We start from the raw sequence: 9,064 nt of genomic DNA, 5'->3' as shown, positions 1-9,064 counted from the left end.
TTTAATATGAATCTAGTAATTGCTGTCCTAAAGCTGATGCCAGAAAGACTGTTGTTTTCCCTAGTGTTTACAAGGGAGCTATTCCCCTCTTGGGTGCAATCAGGATGCCATGGGTCCAGTGAAGAGGGAGACTTAAAGAGTTGGCTGGGAGAAAGCAGATGCTAGAAGTACTTCTGTGTTTTGTCCAGAAAGCAATGGCGTCTGGACTATTCTCCAGTGTTCCTCTGTCCTGAAGGGTTAATGTACAAACCATCTGTTCTCTCCCTCAGATAGCCTGTGCTGTGTAGGAAGCTGACTCTTCCTCCTCCTTCATGAAAAGAACATGGCTCAATTTGTAATTACTTCTTCGTTTTTGGACTATACACTTCCAGTAGTCTGTGTGATATAATTTGGCTAGGAGTCAAGATAATTACAATTTGCCACTATTTTTTTCCTTAAGAGATTGTAATTACATAACAAAATGAATCTAGTGAAGACAGTAGTGTCTTGTCACTATGCCTAGGAGTATGACAAATAAAAACATCAGTACATGTATCCCCAGCTTATTTACCTCCCCAACTTGTGAACGGAATTCTGCCGATGTCCAGTGAGCTCTAACATCCCACCTACCTCAACCTGTCCAAAAGTACCTGGATCCATCAGCAAGCCCTGTGGAATTTAACTCTAAACTCTGGAATCAACCCATTCCTACCTCTTCATTACCACCTTTTTTACTTTCATCTCTTTGTAAATGGGCTCCGTGCATCCATTATTGTTCCTTTCATATAATTTTATTCAAAGCAGCCAGCATAATTTTTTTAGACATTTATATTTATTCATGCTATCCCTCTATTTAAAACATATCTTGACTTCCCATTGCCCTTAGAATTAAATGCAAGCTTTTTAGGTACTACAAAACCCCACGCCATCCAGCTCCTACCTACTTCTCCACTTTGTCTCATTTTATTTCCCCTCCTTCACTGAATTGTAGCCACAATGAACTTAGATTTAAATGGGATTCTCCTGAAGGCAGACTCTAAGACAAGGATTTCTATGTTTTAGTTTATAGACTAATATGAATGTTCTGCCAACTGTTAAATATATCCATCTCAATTATGCACTCAGGGGCCAGGGAACTGACCACAAGATAGTTTTATGGACTAACTGGACCAACCATGAAATAGATGTGACATTTTGAGTCCCCTGATGTCACTGTATTAAAACCCTGCATTCAATGACTTTCAAAGTATCTGGGTATTCCTTTTTGACCAGTGTATAGTTACTTTGATAAATAGCCATAGGAAGCTTTGGGGAAGAATTGGAAGAATCATTACTATATCTACTTGCTGTGGTGTTTCAAGTTCTTTGCTCCAGGATACTTGGCCTTTTCTTCAGTGATTGAACTTGTGTCTGAGAAATGACTGGGGTCTGGAACACTGATAAGGAATTGTGATTTTTCACTGTGACAGCTGACACCAGATTTCTTTTTGTCTGCTCTTGGTATTTTATTTGAGGCAGGTAGTGTTTATATATGTCAAGTAATATTCATGTTGGCTGCCTATCTATTTTTCCAAAAGAACATTATTGCTATTTGTCCTTGCAGGGAAGAGCTTCAAGTTGCCATTTTTGAGCCATTCTGTTCTTTATAGCAATTATTTCCACCTTGCATCTCATGACTAAATAACATCATTTGGCCTCTGATATTTCCAGAAGCCATTTATCTCTATTGAGCCTATGGAGCCCAATTCTAGAGTAACTTTCCCTACCATCAGCTGTCACCTACAGAGGATGTTTACCACTGTTTGTGTCTCTATAATGCCAGAGGACCCCTCACTGAGATGCCTTATTTTTGTAAGATGCCTTATTTTCCCCCTCATGGAACATGGTCATCAATCTGATGGGTTTTCTGATCTTCTATGATAGTTCTTTACTAGCAAGCTCATCTAAGACTTTTGACTCCTTCCTAGAGGTAGTCTGGTGTCTCTACTTCAATTACTTTGGCCATCACTATTTTCAAGCTTCCATAAGCCATTGAAGCAGTGAATTCAAATTTAGAGTTTAGGAAACGATATATAGAACTGGTCCTGAGTCATTGGGGAGTGTCCTCCACATATTACTATCAACAAGTTTTCTCTTATCCACTCATACTTCAGTCTTCCTGTCTTTTCCCTGGAGAGTCCAATTCCAGCATCCCCCAGGTTCACTCCCAGCCATATTCTCTCCATTCCTGTCAGTACATATTAACCAGGTTCCAAAACTGTTTTGGTGATTTTTTTTTCTATGAAAGCATGGATGGTACTTCCTTAATTGGGTCATGGTGGCTCTTGATCCTCACTATTGGTCTAGAAGCCATGAGGAAAGATGAGGTCATATATTTAGAAGGGAAAACAACATCTTGCAAGGCATTGGTCTCAGGTGAGACCTTTGCATGTTTCCAAGTAGTAGGAGGTGTCATTAGCAAGGAGTTATGGGGCATTTCTGTAATCTCCAGAGTGTTCAAGGGAATGTGGGCATTTAGACTTCTTAAGTGTGTTCCTCTATGTGTTTCTAACACAGGCCTTTATTCATAGGGCCAGACTTTAACATAGATTTACTGAGAATGAGAATTCAGCCTTATTTATAATTCTGCTATTATAAAACCAAGTACTGAGATTGATTTTCAGCATAGTCTGCCCTTAAGCTGCAGGAAATTAGCTATTTCAATGCTGCTGGGAGGCTCTCAAGCTTTTATATTGTGACTGAATTGGTAGTTAGCTGACCTGAACCTGTCATTTTCTTCCTTAAGAGCATCATTGGCGCTTAGTAACCAACCAGCTCCATGGTTCCTAAGCTTATAATTGTCCTTATATCTCTGTAAATTGCATAAGCTGGTGCATTCCCTTCTACTTCTATCCCAGCCCAACTCACCACAGATGAGAGCCTTAGTAATGCTAAGCACACTCATCCCATTTAAGATAAGGAATGAGGTTAAAAATCAAAGGCAACACTATCTAAATCTGTACTTTACTTTTAATTTTATAGGTTTAGAAACTGAGGCACAAAGTGATCAAAGTAATCCTCCAGGTAGTTAGTAGCAGAGCTTAGCCTAAAGTAAGTCCCTTGACTTACTCTAGCAGTCCTTCTGGCAGTCCAAGTAGAATATAAATTTCCCAGTTTTGTCATGCAGATCATTTCTTGGAAGTATTTCTAAGTGGTATTCTTGTTGCTCTTGGTGCTCCAGTCAGATCTCTTCTACCAGCTGGTGCACTCATGCCCCAGATGTTCTGAATGTTATCCAGTAACAACTCATGCTGCTCCTTCTCCAGAGAGGTAACTCTTGGCCAAAGGAAGAGGAGGAGGAGGAGGAGGAGGAGAAGGAGAAGAAGGAGGAGGAGGAGGAGGAGGAGGAGGAGAAGAAGGAGAAGAAGGAGAAGAAGGAGAAGAAGGAGAAGGAGAAGGAGAAGAAGAAGAAGAAGAAGAAGAGGAGGAGGAGGAGGAAGAAGAAAACAACCTGTGGGAGGCTGCACTACATCTCACCTCTTTCCTCTCACCTGCTCACCTGGGCCAGACCTTGGCCAATAAGTGGCTCAAGGCATAAGGGGCCAGGCCCCTTACTTTGAGGTACAACTACTTTTATTGTACAATTTATGTTTCAGAATTATCATGTAATCCGACTAAAGTGAGTACATTTTTGTTTAGCCTTTTCATCTGTTCTATCCTGCCTCCCTCATTCTTTTTTTCCTAAGAATATTCACCCAATTAATCACTTAAGAATATCCATCTTAGATTTCTAGGGAACTCCAAATAAGACAGCTGGTAAAAGAAGAAGTCTCTAAGGATGGATTCTGAAGTTAGATTTCTCACCAGCTGTGTGGCCATGATTATGTAAAGTGATGATAGCCCCTGGCATGCTGGAACTATGTGATTGCTAAAACTAACTGAAATGAAGTACAGGTAGAAGATAAAGGTCTCATTGGTACAGTGCCTTGGACACTTGAGAAGTATGGTAGAGGGAACAAGAAATATCCATTCCACATTTCTTATAGTTACTAATGTGCTATTGATGTATTAAGGAGAGAAAATTATACTTAGGTATATTAACCAATGATTTAAATCAAGGTTTAAGAGTCAGATGTCTTCTTTGACAATATTTTTAAAGACCCACATCTGGTATAGTGGTGAGAAATATGGTGGAGTAGGAAGATCCTGAGCTCACCTCCTCCCATGAATATACCAAGGCTGTAACTCCATGTAGAACAACTGTCCCTAGATAATGATGTGAAGGCTAGCAGATTTCCATAGCTAAAGATTTAAAGAAAAATACACACTGAGAAGTGTAGGAAGGGCAGAATGTCCTCTCATCAGGAAGCAAACCCTCAGTGTGAAAACCCACAAGTGGGAGGGATATCACATTTACAGAGGTCTTCCCTGAAAAAGGAAGGTTTCAAACCTGATATGAGATAATCCATGCTCTGGGAAGACAAGCCTCCATAATGTCTGTTTTTCAAAATTAACAGAGCTTAATTCTGGGAGGGTCTGAGGGCTATAGGAAATAAAGACTCCACTCTTAAAGGGCCTACCCATAATCTCACACTCTCTGAAATTTAGAAGAGGCAGCAATTTAAAAAGGACCCGGGGCTTTCTGCCTGTGGACAGCACTGAGTAAGCATCATTAAAGCCTCCCCTCCCACCACGTCTAAGTCGGAGTCTCCCAAAGAGCCTGAACAGTTGTGGAAGCTATTCACTGGAGGTTTGAGCTTTGAAACAACTGATGAGAGTCTGAGGAGCCATTTTGAACAACGGGGAATGCTTAAGAACTGTGTGGTAATGAGAGATTTGAACACCAAGTGCTCCAGAGGCTTTGGATTTGTCACCTATGCCACTGTGGAAGAGGTGGATGTAGCCATGAATGCCAGGCCACACAAGGTGGATGGAAGAGTTGTAGAACCAAAGAGTGCTGTTTCAAGAGAAGATTCTCAAAGACCTGGTGCCCACTTAACCGTGAAAAAGATTTTTGTCGGTGGCATTAAAGAAGACACTGAAGAATGTCATCTAAGAGATTTTTTTGAATAGTATGGGAAAATTGAAGTGATTGAAATCATGACTGACCGAGGCAGTGGCAAAAAGAGAGGCTTTGCTTTTGTAACATTTGACAACCACGACTCTGTATACAAGATTGTCATTCAAAAATACCATACTGTGAATGGCCACAACTGTGAAGTAAGGAAACCTTTATCTAAGCAAGAGATGGCTAGTGCTTCCTCCAGCCAAAGAGGTCAAACTTTGGTAGTGGTCGTGGAGGTGGTTTTGGTGGGAATGACAACTTTGGCTGTGGAGGAAACTTCAGTGCCACTGTTGGTGGCAGTCAAGGTGGTGGTGGATATGGTGGCAGTGGGGATGGCTATGATGGATTTGGTAACAATGGAAGCAACTTTGGAGGTGGTGGAAGCTATAATGATTTTGGCAATTACAAAAATCAATCTTCAAATTTTGGACCCATGAAAAGAGGAAATTTTGGAGGCAGAAGCTCTGGCCCCTATGGTGGCAGATGCCAATATTTTGCTAAACCACGAAATTAAGGTGGCTATGGCAGTTCCAGCAGCAGCAGTAGCTATGGCAGTGGCAGAAGGTTTTAATTACTGTCAGGAAACAAAGCTTAGCAGGAAAGGAGAGCCAGAGAAGTGACAGGAAAGCTATAGATTACAACAGATTTGTGAACTCAGCCAAGCACAGTGGTGGCAGGGCCTAGCTGCTACAAAGAAGACATGTTTTAGACAAATACTCATATGTATGGGCAAAAACCTTGAGGACTGTATTTGTGACTAATTGTATAACAGGTTATTTTCATTTCTGTTCTGTGGAAACTGTAAAGCATTCCAACAAAGGGTTTCAATGTAGTTTTTTTTTTTTTTTTTTTTTTTTTGCACCCATGCTGTTGACTGCTAAATGTAATAGTCTGCTCATGATGCTGGATAAATGTGTCTTTAAAAAAAAATGCACCTGGGCCATAGATGAAAGAGATTTATTGATTAATTTTAGGGTGTGTGCCAGAGGGGCAGGGATCTGGAGGAACTTTCTCTGGGAATGTAAGCACAGGTGGGCTTGCCTTCTTTCAGCCTAGGTCATTCAGTTCTGACATTATCTACCTTGCTAACACTGCTTGCCCTGACCCAGCATTCCCATGTAGATTTGTTCCACCCGATCTGCTGACCCCTACAGGCACCCCTCCAAAGAGGCTACCACCTGCCACATCTGGTGGGCAACTTCAGCTGGGACTGGTGCCCCTCAAGTGACTCTTGTCCTGGAAAGGGTAGGCCAGCCTAGCCTACCAGCACACCCACAGCAGCTACTGGGCTTCACAGCCAGCCACACCTGGGGCTAACCCCACTGACCATTATACCAGCAGCAGTTGCAACTGGGCCTCTCAGCTTGCCATTCTGAGGCTCATACTTACCCACCAGTGCACCTGTAGTAGTTGCAGCTGGCCATTCATCCAGCCAGCCCAGAGGCCTGTCCCACCCACCATCACACCCACAGTAGTTGCAGCTCAATCACAACAGGAGGCCACAAACAGCTCACACAAGGCAAATCCCTAGGGCACCTAGTTCTGGTAATAAGGAATATTGCATTTATGGGCCCACAGAATGCCATCTACATAAGATCATAACCTCTAAGACCAAGAGATGGAGCTGACCTACTTAATATTTAGAAAAAAACAGACAGTCAGACAACATAAAGAGACAGAGGAATTCCAAACAAAAGAATATGAGAAAAACTCAAAAAAAGAATGAAATGAAACAGAGATAAGCAATCTACCTGCTAAAGAGTTCAAAGTAATGGTCATAAAGATGTTCATCAAATTTTGGAAAGAGTAAATGAAGTGAGAACTTCAACAACGAGATAGAAAATATAAAAAGAACCCAAAAGAGTTAAAGAATACAAGGACTACAATGAAAAATACACTAGAGGGAATCAACAGAAAATTAGAGGATGTAAAAAGATGGATCAATGATCTGAAAGAAGGGCAGTGGAAAACATCCACTGATAAGCAAAAAGAAAAAAATGAGGAGAGGTTAAGGGCCTCTAAGACATAAGTGATACTAACATTTGCATTATAAGGGTCCCAGAAGGTGAAGAGAGAAAGAGCAGAAAACTTATTTGAACAAATAGCTGAAAACTTTCCAAACTTGGGGAAGGAAACATACATCCTAGTCCAGAAAGTGAGAGATCCACAAACAAGATGAACCCAAAGGGATCTACACAAAGACACATAATTAAAATGTCAAAAATTAAAGATAATCTTAAAAGCAGCAAGAGAAAAGACACTAGTTACCTACAAGATACACCCATAAAACTATCAGCTGATTTTTCAGTATTTTTCATGTCAGACCGAAAGAGAGTGGCATAATATATTTAAAGTGCCGAAAAGAAAAAAACAAACCTACAGCTGAGAATACTGTACCCAGAAATGTTATTCTGAATGAAGGAGAGATTAATTCCCTCGACAAACAAAAATTAAAGGAATTCATCACCACTAAACTGGCATTACAAGAAATGTTTAAGGGACTTCTTCAAGCAGAAAAGGTCATAACTACAGGTAAAGCAAACCTAAAGGCAGTAAATTAATCACTTATGCCTAGTATAAAGGTTAAAAAAACAAGTAGTAAAATCAACTGTATCAACAATAAATATTAAGGGACAAAAAAATAAAAAGATGTAAAATATGACATTAAATACATAAAATGTGGGTGCAGGGGAGTAAAATGTAGTGCTTTTAAAATGTGTTTGAACTTAAGAAACCCTTAACAAAGTAGATTGGTGTATACTTAGGGGATATATATAAACCTCATGGTAACCACAAACCAAAAACCTGTTACAGATGCACAAAAAATGACAAAGGAATCCAAACATAACAATAAAGAAAATTGTCAAATCTCAAGGGAAGAAAGCAAAAGAAGGAGGGCACAGAGAATTGCAAAAAACAGCTAGAAAACAAACAAAATGGCAATAAGTACATAACTACCAATAATTACTGTAAATGTAAAAAGACTACATTCCAATAAAAAGGCATAGGTGATTGAATGGATAAAAAAATAAGACCCATTTATATGATGCCTACAAAACACTCACTTCAGATTTAAAGACAGACTGAAAGTGAAAGGATAGAAAAAGATATCCTATGCAAATAGAAACAAACATAAAGCTGGAGTAGCAATACTTATATCAGAAAAAATAGACTTAGAAAAGACTGTAATGAGAGACAAAGAAGGGCATATATAATGATAAAGGGGCCAATTCCACAAGGAGATATAACAACTGAAAATATATATGCACCAAACATAGGAGGACCTAAATATATAAAGCATATATTAATAAATATAAAGGAAGAAATTTACAGTAATACAATAGTTGGGACTTTAACACCCTATTTACATCAATGAATAGATCAATAAAGAAACAGTGACTTTGAACACACTAGACTAGGTGGTCTTAACAGATATGTATAGAACATTATATCCAAAAATAACAAAATATTCAAGTACAAATTGAACATTCTCCAGGTTATATCACATGTCATAATAAACTTAAGAAGATTGAAATCATATCAAGAAACTCTTTTGACCACAACAGTATAAAACCAGAAATCAATCACAACAAGAAAAGTGGAAAAAACACAAACAAATGGAAGATAAATAACATGCTACTAAACAATGGGTCAATGAAGAAATCAAAGAAGAAATTTAAAAATACCTTGAGACAAAAGAAAATGGAAACACAATGATCCAAAATTTGGGGGATGCAGCAAAAACTTTTATTATTATTATTATTTAAGAATGAGAGAGACAGCACAAGCAAGAGAGGGACAGAGAGGGAGACAGAATCTCAGGCAGGCTCCATGCTGTTAGCACAGAGCCAGACATGGGGCTTGAACTCACAAGCCAGGAGATCATGACCTGAACCAAAGTCCAGAGTCAGACACTTAACTGACTGAGCCACCTAGGTGCCCCTCTTTCTAAGAGGAAAGTTTATAATGATACAGGCTTACCTCAAGAAGTAGGTAAATCTCAGTCTAACCTTACAACCAAAGGAACTATAAAAAGAAGAA

The 9,064-nt window shown here is 39.5% G+C and overlaps 1 pseudogene; it reads left to right on the top strand.

Moving 5' to 3' along the window:
- Positions 1-4,749: 4,749 nt before the first annotated feature.
- Positions 4,750-5,670, top strand: LOC123583330 (annotated as a pseudogene).
- Positions 5,671-9,064: the final 3,394 nt, after the last annotated feature.

This window comes from Leopardus geoffroyi, chromosome B1 (assembly GCF_018350155.1).
Source record: "Leopardus geoffroyi isolate Oge1 chromosome B1, O.geoffroyi_Oge1_pat1.0, whole genome shotgun sequence".
Lineage (NCBI taxonomy): Eukaryota > Metazoa > Chordata > Mammalia > Carnivora > Felidae > Leopardus > Leopardus geoffroyi.
The sequence above is the reverse complement of the archived record's forward strand: the minus strand, read 5'-3'. Positions and strand labels throughout refer to the sequence as shown.